Source organism: Megachile rotundata, chromosome 3, assembly GCF_050947335.1.
Source record: "Megachile rotundata isolate GNS110a chromosome 3, iyMegRotu1, whole genome shotgun sequence".
Lineage (NCBI taxonomy): Eukaryota > Metazoa > Arthropoda > Insecta > Hymenoptera > Megachilidae > Megachile > Megachile rotundata.
Genome location: NC_134985.1, coordinates 6,840,407 through 6,856,497, shown reverse-complemented (window position 1 = coordinate 6,856,497; position 16,091 = coordinate 6,840,407). Strand labels below are relative to the sequence as shown.

The 16,091-nt window shown below is 33.7% G+C and overlaps 1 protein-coding gene across 2 annotated transcripts in view; it reads right to left on the bottom strand.

The window, feature by feature from the left end:
- The window catches only part of LOC100878605 (uncharacterized), a 352,447-nt gene that overhangs the window by 12,538 nt on the left and 323,818 nt on the right, over window positions 1-16,091 (bottom strand). The gene's annotated exons all lie outside the window — the stretch shown is intronic.

Below are 16,091 nucleotides of genomic sequence, written 5' to 3'. Positions count from 1 at the left end.
CAGAGACTTTGTGTGAGTGTGTACATATGTCGTTTACCGCACATGGGAGACATTTTATTATATTATTCAATGCTTGGATCACTCGTTTTCACTAAAGCTTATTGCAAGTATTTTATGTGCCGATTCCAGATCTGCACATCACTTTTTGTTCTTAACTCCAGTTTTCGAAAAATTTGATTTCAGAGAAAAATTGAGAATTTCAACTTTGAAGATATTTTGTGCTCAAACGATAATAGTTATTTAACTACTTTTAACATGAAATTATTATATGAACTCTTCCAAATAATAATACATATAATAAGCACAATTAATATAAATTACTATGGTATTAAATGCATTTAAATATGTGTAAACCAGAGCTTCAGAGCTTAATTTTGAACTGTTTATTTTTTGTCTTATGTTAAATTTATGCATCAACCCACTAATTAAGTTGCAAAAATTCAGTTTAAACTGTTATTTTGTATTCGAATGATAAAACTTTGAAGGATCACATTTTTTGAAATACTTTACCGCAAAATATAAAAGTGACGATCATTTTTTCAATTAATATAATTTGGCGGGGCTCGAGCAAGAAACATAAAGGAAGTAAGTTGTTATTTTTATATGAACATTTTATTTCATTCTGCTAATTGAAAACTAAAAGCAATTTATTACATTTACGCTCAAAGTTCAGAGTTCATACACTACGTCAAAACTTATACATATATAGGGCATGTCCGAATTCACGGAACTTCTATTAAATTCAAGGTACAATTTCCAGCATTTAGATAATGAATATTTTTATCTGAAACAAAATTAGTTTTTGTTGACGAAATTAAAATAGTGTAAGTCATTCCTATAACTTTCACTGCTATATTGTGCTATTTTATCTGTTATTGTACAAAAATTGTTAGTTCTAATGTTGAGTGTATACAGTGGCAAACGTGATTTGTTACTAATCCGACTGTGTGATATTACAAATTTCGATCAGTGAAGATCTGAAAATAAAAGTGATCGAAAAATTGATTCTAATCTAAAATTTAACGTGAAATTTTTCATTACCGTAATATTAGTATTTGTCAAGGGGGTGGAAGATATCAACAAAACGAATCAAAATTCATTTGTTATGAGATATCTACTTGCCATAACTTCATCTTTTCTAAAGCGAGATAAATATTTCCGTGACCTAGAATTGTCTTTCATTTGCAAAAAAGATTTTGTTCTATACACGTAAAAATGAATCTAATAAAAATTTCCTTGAATACACTTTACTTTATAACTTCATTTCCAATGAACAGAAAAAGCGTAGTTAAAAAATTATGGATACTTCATAACTAATTGAAAATTATAACAACTTCATTTGAATATCTACCTTTTCGTTTTTCAAGATAAAATACAGAAGTTGAAAAATACAAGTTTGTGAATGGGATTCTGTTCGAGTATACTTTAGACTTTAGATATATTTGTATGGTATTTAATTTCGAAAACGTGTTAACCAGAGGGTGTTGTTACGCTCCGAACAGGAATATTTTTCAAAAATTTCCTTTGTAGTTCTCACCGACCGGATGTGTATCGATAATGCGTATTGCATTCTGGGAACACCCTGATCGAACGCAGTAACGGTCTTTTATGTTATTAGATAGACTATCTTTTGGCGACTAAACTAAGATTGTTAATATAACACATTCCTTCCTTGAAATCAACGTGGTCCCACGGTTAAGATCTTAGATCATTTTATTTCTCCGAACCGCCGAATATAAACGGAAGTCGCACTCGTGTGGTCCGATAACGCCAAGCGTACTAGAATGTTCCTCAAGGGCCCGCGACGCAATATAAAATTATAATAGAAATTGTCTTTGTAACAGTACAAAATTATATAAATTACCCATAGTATTTCTTTATACCGTTATTATGAATACGCACACGTCAATCAGTTCCACAATAGTTACAGTACCGAGCGCGATTTAACTTTAATAATTGTAAAACGAAATAGATAATGTTTTATTCTAAATTTTTATAATGTTTACAGATTAACATTTTATATTGTATTGGTTATGCATCTAAAATTATTCAATAGCTAATTAACAATCCATAGCTCAAGGGTAAAGGAAAGAACTATATGTAAAGGAAGAGAGAAAGATAAGAGCTGGACAAGGGAGGAACACATGCACCCACCATCACCACCTAACTAACGAATCACGGTCTCTTACGCATTGGTCTCGCAGCCTAATTCGTTAGACGCATATCAATACAACATAAACAATTTCGGACTAGGCCCACTCTGGTCTTCTTCGAGAGGTGCAAGTTGCGACACTCTTCGGTGTATAATCGCGAGGTGCGTGTCGAGGGTCCGTGAAGTGGCTTAGAGACGAGTTTGTTCTTGAATTTGTTAAAGTGCAAAATTCAGACAAAGACTCTATCTTCACGTAAAGCTTTCGTGTTAAATAATCACGTTAATAATCACGTTAAATTTTAATTCAATATATTATTTTATTTTTCCATTCAATTATATTCAAGTTTATTCTTTTTAATTTTTAAAGTATAATTTTATTTTATAGTTTATTTGAATTCAACAATTGGTCATTTTCAAAATTCTCATTGGTGGAGCGCTTACATGTGTGTGTGTTCTTCCCAGGAACCAGGCGCAGCCGTTATTTCACATTTTGCAAAGGGAGTTGTTAATTCTAAATTCATTCAAGTACACATATTTCGGTGAGTTGTTTCCCTTATTCTTCCAGCTATTTTATGAATTCTTCGGCAAGTAAATCAGTAGTTAATTATTTAACTTTGGGATTTCCCTCACTGAATTATAATTTTATTTTGTATTTGAGTAATTGTTTCTCCTTCAAATCTACGAATTGCGCGTCTCGGATATTTACAATATTTCTGTTCAGTTCATTGTGATTCACATTATATCATATACGCTACCATTCTAACCATTTCATATTTTATTATACAAAATATAATCTTTTGTATTTTCTAATTATTTTGAATTACATTTCTTTAATTGCCTCCGTCATATCCTCTAAACATTGCGATCTTGTAAAAGGGCCCGTATGGGACTAGCGTATCTCCGGATCCACAAAAACATTAAGTCCCGTAATAATTAATTTTGTTAGGGCAAACAAATCTTCGAGGCTTTATACGCGCGCTTCCCGCACGTAACAGTGTACACGCACTTTTAAATCGCGTTTCGACATTAACGATGTTACATTATAGGCGACAATTGAGTGCAAAACTTTTAATTTTTATTTAGAACTTCAGCAAGTTCTTTTGAATATAGTCCGAATGTGAGCAGAAACTTTTTCTTCGTACAACAGAATTTTGTGAAGTGGTGAAATCAACTAAAACTAGGTAGAGATTTACATTTAGTTTTTCTATTTCCTAGCCAAACTCATCAAAGGAAAAGTGGATACTTTCCTAGTACTTGTTAATATTTATAAAATATTTCTTCTCTCTTAGATATCTTTACTTTAATATCCTTTTTCATCTTTTTTAATATTTGTGAAAAACGTACGCACAGATTATCGTTATTGGATATCCATGATTTTTCTTATGTTTGGTACATGATTAATTCCACTACTCCTTAAATTTTTTCAAATCTGCATTAATTGGTTAAGCCTCTTTTTAGGCCCACTATTAAGTTTTAGAATATAATCCCATAGCGAGGGGTCAGACCTTCGGTTAGTTTCTTTACCTGTAGCAGCAATAACACCCAAAGAGTCGTTGCATTCTATCGAGTATTTTAGTTTATTGCTTTACATCTGATTACCAGAAACCTTAATTTTCGTAATAGAGTCCGTTATTTCCAGTTTCTATTCATGTCGAGATACTGTTGGTTTTATTACTTGCTATGGTCATTTTTTGGGAAAACCCAGGTTCATCATACGTTACTCAAGCTTCCATTTCCATTTCCATTTTGTATAGTCAATAGAAATTAAGAATTGTTTCCCTCACCCCTATTCAGTAAAAACTGTACAGGTATACTGCACTTTCATGATCGTAAGAAATATACATTCGACTTTTAACATTAGCAACAGCAACAACTCGTATTAGTTTTGTAGTCTCCAAGTTTGGAATGGTCCTTCGAGTAAGGAAATAATCATAGATAGTATAATAGGAACAAATTCAGTCGGCACACCACGTGCAATATACAAGGCTCGAACGAATTTATTTTCAACCACGAGCGTTAACACCCTCCTAGCGATGTACAGATCAGGTGTCTCACGCGAATTCGATCGTATTTATAATTTTAGAGCATCTACTGTAATATACAGGTAGGACAAGAATGAGAGTTTAAAGTCGTTCCAAACGATTAAATGTGTCTGGAACTGTCTATCGAAAACAATACCAAACACGATTATAGTTGATTTCACGACGACCGACATCAATGAGGATCAAATATTATCAATGATGAGTTATAGAACTTCTAACGTGATTCCAGTCGATTCTACGTGTCAAAAGTTATCGAAAACGATACCAAAACACGGTTTTTTATCGATTCGACGTCGGTGATGACAGGCTCCCGACGTCAGATTATCGTCAAAATCTACACAGCAAATTTAGGATGTTTCATAAGTGACATATTTCAGATTGCTCATTTCCTTCAATTTAACTTCACAAGTGTAGCGAATGGTGATGATTTATCCGAGTGTTTAATCAAAGAACAATAACTAAAAAATAAACATTTCATCGCGAACATATTTGACCTTACATTCCATGTAATAAATCTTCAATCTGTTATAAGTGGAAGAAATCTTCGGATATTCTTAGCAATGATTGATCAATGACAGACTGAAATTCTTTGTTCCTAAAACTACCGCATAAACGAAAATGACTAATTCTTCTCATAGGAACAAGTAACACATGTCGAATTATACTGAAAAGCAACATTTCCTAAGTATTAACCGACTTTTATAAAAATTACGCAGTATGTAGTTTTTGAACAAATATTTGACTCCTATTCTTTTTATCGGCAATCAACCATGTTTAGGGAATGAAAACAGCACTTGAAATTGTGGATAGATAACGTATTTTTTCTAATACATCAAAAGCTTTTTATATTACAGAAATATATGTTATGGTATACAAAATTGTGTTAGTGGCGAATTTGACTGTGTAAATGCTTTCGAAATACACTGCTCAAAAGAAATATGGCATAGAAAAATTTTAGGCAAAAATTGGCCAAATTTGACTGATGATAACTCCGTGAAAAATCATCGCAAAGTTATGATCTTTTTTTTCAAATTAAAGCTTGAGATCTCTACTTTAAGACCCTGTAGTTTGATTTTAGATTTGATGCATTACTACCACAATAACACCGTAAATATGAGGTCATGTTTGCTATATTGAAAATTACAAAGTTTGACGAAATGCATGGACTTGCCACATTTTTTTTTTTGTGATACTGTTTAAAGCAGCATAAAGTACAAACCTTCATCTTTAATTTCCAGTATGTGAAAAACCGCTACCATTTTTTCCCGCAAAGATACAGAACTTTAAAGAAACCCTTGCATTTATGGCATATACCGCCTGCATTGGCATTACCCGATATGCACCTCGGAGAGGTTGCTAGACAGATTTTGCACATCATATGGCTCTGACAAGAGCATAGAGCATAACTATGCGATGATTTTTCACGGAGTTATCATCAGTCAAATTTGGCCAATTTTTGCCTAAAATTTTTCTATGCCATATTTCTTTTGAGCAGTGTATATATATTTATTTAGAAATTATAATTAAAGTTAAAGGCTTTTTCTTCATTTTAATGGGTAAAATATGATGCTGTTCCGATTTAATCCCTTCTATTTAAATTTTATAGTAACACAAAGCATATAAATAAATTTCCAATTCAATCTCTTTTATTAAACATGTTATTGCCATCCTGGGACTATTCTAATTTGAATACGGTACAAACTGTACCTTAGTAGTCGTTATGCAGTAAAAGTCGTTTTATATTTATATTTAAGCAATATAAATCGTTCTATATTCATATTTGAGCGATACAAATTCAAGAATACATGGGGTGTCCAGAAAGATTTAAATCAAACATATACTTTGTATTAATGAATACAAATAGATGAAAAAAGTTTATATAAACTTAATCCAAAAATACTTTATTTAAAAATCAATATTTACCTAAGAAAGAGAATAGCTTCTATCATAATTTTCAAATAAATAGTAGATACTTTACAAAACCGCTTGCGTAATTAAATTCTCCACTAAATAAAAAGTTTTCATATACAATATTTGTTTGTATTATAAAAAGTTATAATACAAATAATGTTATAATACGAAACAAGTAAAACATTGAGAAAAATACGCTTTCCACTTGCAAGTTTAAGGGATGTTTTCACCCTCTAAACATGATTGATTGTCAATAAAAGGATGGATCAAATATTTTATTAAAAATGACTTACTCTGTAAGTTTCATTAACACTATTTCTACCATGATTTTGTGTTTATCTATTTCGACTTTTTACACCTTTTCGTTGGAATACAAATAATTGCCAAAACTGTTGGGATTTCAAATTATCAGTTAAATGTAGATAATTTGAGTAATATATTTATTGATACATTGATGTGTTTCTATTAGACATTATTTAATCAGGTTGTAAATACTAACTAAGTTCATCACTCTTCAATATATAAATACCGTGGTGTACACTAAAATGCAACGTGGCGGGAAATAATCAAATATCGAAATTATGCCACAACTGTATTTTCCGTTACAACTGAAATCAGGATTCTGTAATCTGATTATAATTGATATGAAGCTGCAAAATGGTGCTGATATTTATACGTAAAAAGGTTTAAAATTAGGCACTGTCATGAAAAGTTTAAAGCGTAAAAGACACCTCATGATAGAAATAAATATACCATATTTTTAGATCTAGGATGAGCAGGAAGAAAATCATATCGCTGAATTAATTTAACAACTGTTGTATGAAAAGTCAACAAATTTATTGTGAAGAAATGATTCAACTTAGAGAATAATTTTAAGTTAAAATTTGAAAGGTGTCTTTTGACATCTCTTGGTAGAAACAGTGTTAAAAACAGTTATTAACACTTGGGGAATTCTTGTAGGTCAATGTCCAGACAAAGAAACGTGTAAAGCCACAGGAATGTATGTATGTACCCTCTCACATACGTCTAGTCCTTTAAAAATACAAAGTGGTCGTTAACCTTAGTCCTCTTGTCGAAACAATCGAAACCTCATGCAGGTTTCCTAGGTCAGCATTTAGACGGAAAACACGTACAAAAGCAAAGGTGTACGCACGTAGACTTCTGAGGTCAACGAGCGCGTTGTGTTTTTAAAGGACTAAATACACGTGCATTTTCGTTTTCACACGTGTTTCTCTGTTCAGATATTTCCCTAGGATATGAGTTTCTTACTCAGCCGATAATCGTTAGAAATGGGCATGTCGAAAATTAATACCTGAATTTTCAACTGCTTATATCTTGAAAATAAATGACTATCTTAAAATTGTTAGAATACTGCATAACTTATAGCGGGGACTAAGGGTTTCTGTGACGAAAACCAGTTTCTCTTGGGACTCTTAGTTTCGCCTTGGGTCCTACTTTCACCCACTTGGTTTTCGTCTTCCCCTTCCACAGGGAAGCGCGCTAAGGGCGCATTGGAAGGGAAGGTCAAAAGGTAAAGAATATTTTTCAGTTCGGCAGTTCAGTAAAAATAGTCAACCAGATTAGTTGGTTCAAGTTAGTTAGTTCAGACACACAGACAGATTGTAGTAAAAACTCCACGCATACACAACTACACATCCATACTCGACACCACACACTAAGATAAATAAATAGTTTACCAAGAATCAGCTTGGATTTCACTTTTTCCCAATTCAGCAGGTGGTCCTTCAGGCATTAGACGGCACCACTGTGCAATACCTCAGGAGCATTACAGCTCCTTTACAAATGAATAATTTTGATAATTTAAAACTGCGGCAATCTATGTAACATACGCAAGCGCAATATGCTTTTCTTACTTCTGACGCCATATTAATTTTTTTATTTCAGTTATATAGGGGACATTCATATCTACCTATTCTAATGTAGTGCTGTTTTCGAAAACAGTCATACATGAAATATTTCAGATCAAGATTCCATTTCACGTTCTATTTATATACATCTAAATTAAATGTCAGAACCTTATTCTTCTGTATGTTGGATACTGAAGTTGATCGATGATAACATGTATAGAAAATGTTGTTCAAAATCATATCGCTCACATCATATTTCATAGTCATCGAAGCACATGAGGAGGATCTTTTTTAACAATTATCCATTCTTGATAATCTTGAAAAAATAATATATCTTTTTCGCCTCTAATCCAAGATGATATGTATTGATATTTTAATAATTTGGTAACATTTATGAATACCGCCTGCATTAACTGTACATTTATTTTTAAAATATGAATAAAGTGGAAAAATAAACAACTACATACCGAAATATCAACTTGTATATACGACTTTGAATCTTGACAAAATGACAGACACTTCGTCAAAAGCAACACAATTTTGCAATATAAAATGTTGCAAAATATAGAAGAATATAAAATATAGAAGCCTGAAAGCATTGATCGTTCTGGTGTCAAAGTTAAAGTAGTGCCTTCAAAAGTATTCACAAACGAGATCAAGTGTCGACAGTTGCAGAAAGACGGAAACGATTTTTCACATTCAGTGTGTACGAAAAACAGTTACTCGATACCAAACGTCAACAGCTGATTGCTTGATACGAGAAGATAAAAACCAATAATAAACATGTTCAGTTGTCGGAATAAATACAGTACCGACATCGACGATTCCAAACCCAAGAACTGATATGAATACCATTAAAGATGTTATCGAATCATCCGAGAGTAGTTGATCTAATTGTTTGTTTATTCCACATTGCTTCAAGTTTACAAGATTGAAGTACAATTACATTACATTTGTGAAAGTTATGTCAAGCAGCATACAGACGACGAAATCTACCTCAAAGCAGGATCCTGACAAGGAGAGCGCAAGGCTTGGGATTGTTAATTTAGTTCAAAGTTTGTCTACTGGCAGATTCGAATGTTTTGTTTGTGGAAATATAGTATGGCGGTTTCACTCCTACGTTCATCGCCACTAGACGGCGCATAAGACTTGACTTTCTCGCTAGTACTCAGCCTGTTGTCCATTGAACCACGTTTTGAATTGATTTTTGCAATCACAGTTTATTAACGAATTGAAAGAAAAATTAATACAATCACTTAACAAATACGAACATTATAAACCTACATCGCTCTTCTACGCGCTTCTATTGAGGACTGCGTGTCTCCCGATTTTTACCAACCGCATCGCGCTCATTTGTTTCCCGCCACCAACTGTGGACGCTCGTAGCACGTTATAATTTAATTACACGTTATAATATTTAAATAGAATATAATCATCTACAACCTAGTACTCATCCTCGCGGTTTAACCAAGGGCCTTCTAGGATGCCTTACTGACGAGTCCACTAGCAGACTCCGAACGAAACGCTCTTTTTGCCTTTCATTTTTCCTTAGCCCTTCCATCCTTCTAGCTAAATCGCCAAAATAGCATCATAGAGACAGATAGTCATTTTTTTCTAGATATTCATGATTGTTGAAACGTGAGCAACTTAAAGAGTGATTTTAAAAGTAAATCCTTCGCATCTCAATTTTAACAACGAACGAATCGTTAGAATTTGAATGACGGAAGGTGTTAAATAAGATTGGCACAAGTAACACAACAAACAAGTTATAATTTTACTAGGAGTACTGCTCACAGTGGAGTCTGAGCGAGGTGAAGCGTAACTCACGCTGACCGAATAAATGTTTTTGCAAACTTACTCCCGGTTTATCAATAAAATATTCATTTTTTAAACAATCAGTGAGGGCGCTGCTGACAGCAAGACTTTAATAATAAATTAAATTCACTCAAAGCCGACATACAGTCGCTTCGATTCATCAGTCTAATTAAGACAAACAATATTGAATTTACTTATCTAGATAAATTTTTCTACTAACTAACAATTTTTTATTATCCCCTTTGTTCTTCCTCAGAGCTCCATTTTGATTTGATAAACTCAATTCTCTCTTTAAATCCTCTTTGCCTTCTTATCAAGTCAAGACGCTCCCAAGATGGATATGAGAGTAGTTCAATGAGCCTTTTTGCTCTTGAAAGTGCAACATATGTCTTGTTCTCCTCAGATGTAGCATACTTAGGCTTGCTTTTATGCAATGGTTTTTGGCTAAAAGAGAGTTTTAAGAAAGAATACTTTTATAATAAATAATCATGTGAAGAAAAAATATTAGCCCCTTTCCTTCCATTGTATATATACATAGCTGAGTATGCCCTCCAAGAGAGCTAACCCGATTAAAAAGTTGTTTGAAACCAGACGCCTAAGTCGTCTCTAAATTTTCGGAAAAGTATCTCGAATATTGCCTTCAGAACCTATGCTAGGCCAAAAAGATTAACGCGCCACTTCCTTAATTCCTCTGAAGAAAAAGCCGGGATACTAAAGATATTCGCCTAACTAATTAAACTGGTCCTTTCGACCTTCTCAGGACCTCAAATAGTCTAATGAGACGTTCACCAAGGAGAAAAGACCAGATTTCTGCTATTTCTAGTGAAAGGACCTCGTTCTGGGCTAAAATTAAGTCTAACTCCTTTAATTTTTATCCAATTTTGCTCAATATTGAACTTAAAGTTGTTTTTATTTAGATCTTGAAATGTGTGAAGTTTCAAGGCTCTATCTATGATGGTTCTCGAAAAAAGTGCATTACATGAGTCGAAGTATAGTCTTCGCTCGGCTTCGCCTCGCTCAGACAATTATCAATTAAAACAATGAATTAATCAGAGAAAGAGACTATTGAAGAATTCCATGTGATTATTGAAGACGGTTTGTATTACTTAAAAGTTTGTGAGAATCTGCTTGTTAAGGGCAACAAGCTTTTCTTATATTACCTCGGTAAAGGTGGACTGATGGAGTTGGAGAATTTTAATTGGTTATTCCTCCATTTCCAACATCGGTAGAGAAAGGCAGTTCTAGTATATAATTGGTTCACATTTTACAGTGAAGTATTAGCAAAGTAACTGCTTACAAACTAACGGTCACCTTCAAATAACTCATGTGTCCTTTTCAAGTTCGCTTATGCAACGATAATTAAAGGCTGGGTAAAATATTTCATTTATATTAAAACGTAATTATATAATAAATAATGTCATATTAAATTATCTCGACATTTACTATTGCACTGTTCGCGTATGTGTGGATGTCACGAAATCTTTACTCCCATGTACATAACGCTTAACATTCGAATTTCGCCATTTTATCTAGTCGATTGATCATTTCGATCTGGCTTAAGCGTTTAATCTAAAATTTCAAAAATGCATTTAGAAAATTGAAAATGAGTGTCGACCATGCTAATTTCGAATCTGACAATATTCTTATACTCTGATCAATCGATCATCTGATTTGAATCAAACAAAGTGACCAACAAAAGTTTTTGATAATTTAAAAAATGCTTTTCAAATGTTTAGTGTCCTGAACACGGCTCTAAAGAATTTCTTGACGTATACACACACGAAAACAGATATTAACTGAAATTTAAATTTAATTTTGTTTCAGATCAGGGTGGTCGAACAATTGGATCGAAAAATGTTGTCAGATTCAGAGTGAGCATAGTCGAAACTCTAACCACGACCCACTCAAACATATACTATACACCATGTAAAACCACGTAATCTATACTGACTCCATGAGCGGAATTCGAGCCTCAGCAAACACTGCCAAAAATAACAAAAACGAAATTATTAGAAACTTGTCGCGGATCTTGTCTCCTCCAACAAGACGGTGCATATTATATGGATCCCTTCGCACCGGGGAATAAATGGGAATATACAAACAGACTCCAGGGCCAAAGAAGCAGCTATTATACAGACCGTACACCAGCCAACACCTACCCACATCAGGAAATCATTCACCATCAAAAAGTGAAAATCCAAGAAGAATGGAACAACATATGGAACTTCAAACCAACCAAAATCCACAGAGTTATTTCAAATTTTTTCCAAGACTCCCCACGAAATCACATGAACAGGAAAGAAAGAATAGTCCTTGCCCGCCTAAGAACTGGCCACTATAGAATGACGCACGAGTTTCTTATAAAAAAGATAGACTCACCCATGTGTTGTGAAACCCTGCTCATAGTAGACCACTTTCTGTACTCTTGCCAAAATTATTGTACCCAACGATTGAAATTCGAAATTAATCCAAATACTGCCCTTACGTCAGAAAAACACATAAGAAACACCATAGATTTCCTCAAACAAACCAATTTATTCCACAAGATATAAAATCAACACAGAAGCCGTCGCTAATGGCCTCGACGTTGATGCGACGCAAAACTCTCATATAAAAAAAAAAGTTGCATTAACATTTCTGGGATTATGAACTCGTAACGTAGGTCATGACACCCGTCTAGTAATATATTACATGTGTGAATATAATAATAAATAATGGTATTATAGTGGGATAAATAAATAAGAAAAGTTTTATTAATAAAAGAAAAATTGTCATCTATAAGAAATAGAACTCATTGTCAGATCGACATATTCCAACACGCTACGTCATAAAGGTTTATCATATTTTTTGGCAATAAAAATGTATTTATGGTAATGAAACCTATACTCATAAAACTAAAACACTACTGAATATCTACCTTTATAATGCCGTATTTCCATAAACAGGACATTTAAATCTGTCACTACACAAAGTTGCAAAGCTCTTTGTAAGACCTTGTCTAAATCTCGCCGTATGTACGTTTATCTTCAGATAAACTCAAATAGCTCTTCGCTGTGTCGGAGACCATAAGAGCGGGATTCAGTTGTTGACGAGAAACGGAAAAATTCGACACAAGCAAAACTTCTTTTTCCGAATGTAAGAATATAAGCCATTGAAACGAACAGAACGTAATCTCCCCTCGAGGCAGTTCTTCAGCCTACCATCCGTGGTGATCCTCAGAGAAACAGTCTCTTCAATACTTAACAAGAAGGAGGCACACAGACAATATAAACAAACATGGCGTGAACTTTGCGCAGCAAAGATGATTATCATAGCAAGAACATAATATTCAAAAATTACTTTGAAAGTGTTACGCGCGATAGGTAAAATATAAACTGTTTACAGTTATTTACGAAGGTTGTAAATCTTCGTCGACCCATGGCGTTTCCAGAACCTGTTACAGTCGTGGAATATTTCTAAAGTTAATATTATGAAGTAGAATTTTATTGTAAAGTAGAGTTTATATAGTGGCTCAGAGTCCTCCACACTGGTGTGTCCAGGTCAATGAAGGATGTAGATCATCATCCCACTAGTTATACTGGTTGTTGTGTGTTGATGTAGTTGATAGTTACAAAGTTAATCTAAGACTGACTAGTTGCTTCTAAACAGCCAGAAAAGAAAGCACAGGAAGAAGTTCAGGACGTGAAGGCGTTGCCAAAAGGGACCAATCCAGACAGATTGTTATTTGTAAAAGACAGTGATTGGTGAGATGATTCGACGAATGAGGTTGTAAGATTTTAGCCTTCACTCCAGGGTTGTAAATAACGTTTCGTTAATAAGGTGACCCAAACAGTTAAGTGATTTGGGTCCTTCAAAGAACTAAGTAATGAAACACATTGCGAGACTGCTGAATGACCGAGTCAGGGTGCCTGGTCCGCCGAGTACGCAAGGATTTTCGTAAACACTGCACACAGCAAGGGTGCACAGTTTAGGACTATGGACATAAACTTCTTTAAGGAAAGATATATTGGCGTTATAAAGATGTGCTTTTCTGGCCTGTTAAAAGGCTATTGTCAATAGTTAAGAATGTCAAGCTGTAGAGACATCCATGTGGTCTTGAAGATCCGTTTGAAATTGCAAGAGTAAAGATTTGACAAAACACCCATAAATATTACGCTAATTATATTCCGAGCGCTTCGGAACAGAAAGGCTGAAGCATTTGTTACGTTCCGAACAGGAATATTTTTCAAAATTTCCTTTGTAGTTCTCACCGACCGGATGTGTATCGATAATGCGTATTGCATTCTGGGAACACCCTGATCGAACGCAGTAACGGTCTTTTATGTTATTAGATAGACTATCTTTTGGCGACTAAACTAAGATTGTTAATATAACACATTCCTTCCTTGAAATCAACGTGGTCCCACGGTTAAGATCTTAGATCATTTTATTTCTCTGAACCGCCGAATATAAACGGAAGTCACACTCGTGTGGTCCGATTACGCCAAGCGTTCTGGAATGTTCCTCAAGGGCCCACGACGCAATATAAAATTGTAATAGAAATTGTCTTTGTAACACTACAATATTATATAAATTGCCCATAGTATTTCATTGTACCGTTATCATAAATACGCACACGTCAATCAGTCGTACAATAGTCACAGTACCGAGCGCAATTTGACTTTAATAATTGTAAAGCGAAATAGATAATGTTTCATTCTAAATTTTTATAATGTGTACAGATTAACATTTTATATTGTATTGGTTATGCATGTAAAATTATTCAATAGCTAATTAACAATCCATAGCTCAAGAGTAAAGGAAAGAACTATATGTAAAGGTAGAGAGAAAGATAAGAGCTGGACAAGGGAGGAACACATGCACCCACCATCATCGCCTAATTAACGAATCACGGTCTCTTACGCATTAGCCTCGCAGCCTAATTCACTGCAACATAAACAATTTCGGACTAGGCCCACTCTGGTCTTCTTCGAGAGGTGCAAGTTGCGACACTCTTCGGTGTATAATCGCGAGGTGCGTGTCGAGGGTCCGTGAAGTGGTTTAGAGACGAGTTTGTTCTTGAATTTGTTAAAGTGCAAAATTCAGACAAAGACTCTATCTTCACGTAAAGCTTTCGTGTTAAATAATCACGTTAATAATTACGTTAAATTTTAATTCAATATATTATTTTATTTTTCCATTTAATTATATTCAATTTTATTCTTTTTAATTTTTAAAGTACAATTTTATTTTATAGTTTATTTGAGTTCAACAATTGGTCACTTTCAAAATTCTCATTGGTGGAGCGCTTACATGTGTGTGTGTTCTTCCCAGGAACCAGGCGTAGTTGGCATTTCACATTTTGCAAAGGGAGTTGTTAATTCTAAATTCATTCAAGTACACATATTTCCGTGTGTTGTTTCCTTTATTCTTCCAGCTATTTTATGAATTCTTCGGCAAGTAAATCAGTAGTTAATTATTTAACTTTGGGATTTCCCTCACTGAATTATAATTTTATTTTGTATTTAAATAATTGTTTCTCTTTCAAATCTTCGAATTGCGCGTCTCGGATATTTACAATATTTTTTGTTCAATTCATTGTAATTCACATTATATCATATACGCTACCATTCTAACCGTTCCATATTTTATTATACAAAATATAATCTTTTGTATATTTTAATTATTTTGAATTACATTTCTTTAATTGCCTCCGTCATATCCTCTAATCATTGCGATCTTGTGAAAGGGCCCGTATAGGACTAGCGTATCTCCGGATCCACAAAAACATTAAGTCCCGTTAACAATTAATTTTGTTAGGGCAAACAAATCTTCGAGGCTTTATACGCGCGCTTCCCGCACGTAACACATTTCTTCAGCAGATTATGAAATCGAATGCGGAATAATTTACAGAGGCTGCAACCACCAAAATGTTATTTTAATTATTTAAATGTATAAACTGTTTATCTTTATATAAATTAGTTAGTTAAATTAAAATAAATAAATAAATAAATAAATAAAATAAATGTATAAATTGTATGGCTTAAGTAATGAAAACATGCTATCGGCTAACAAGTTCACTTTGTAGAATCATGATTTATTACTGGCACTAGAAGATTGTATACAAGGCGCCTTTAATGTCCGTCTCTGCTCTTACATTTCGGGAATACGAAAATATGGAAAAATGTTCCAAATATGAGAAAATGTTTCAAACAAAAATTGTGGAATATCAGGGTAGTTAGAAAACAGTGGCAACAATTTGCCCGTGAATGGTCAGTTGAAGGACACAAAAGTCATCTTCAGTTTCTTAAATAGAACTCCTCA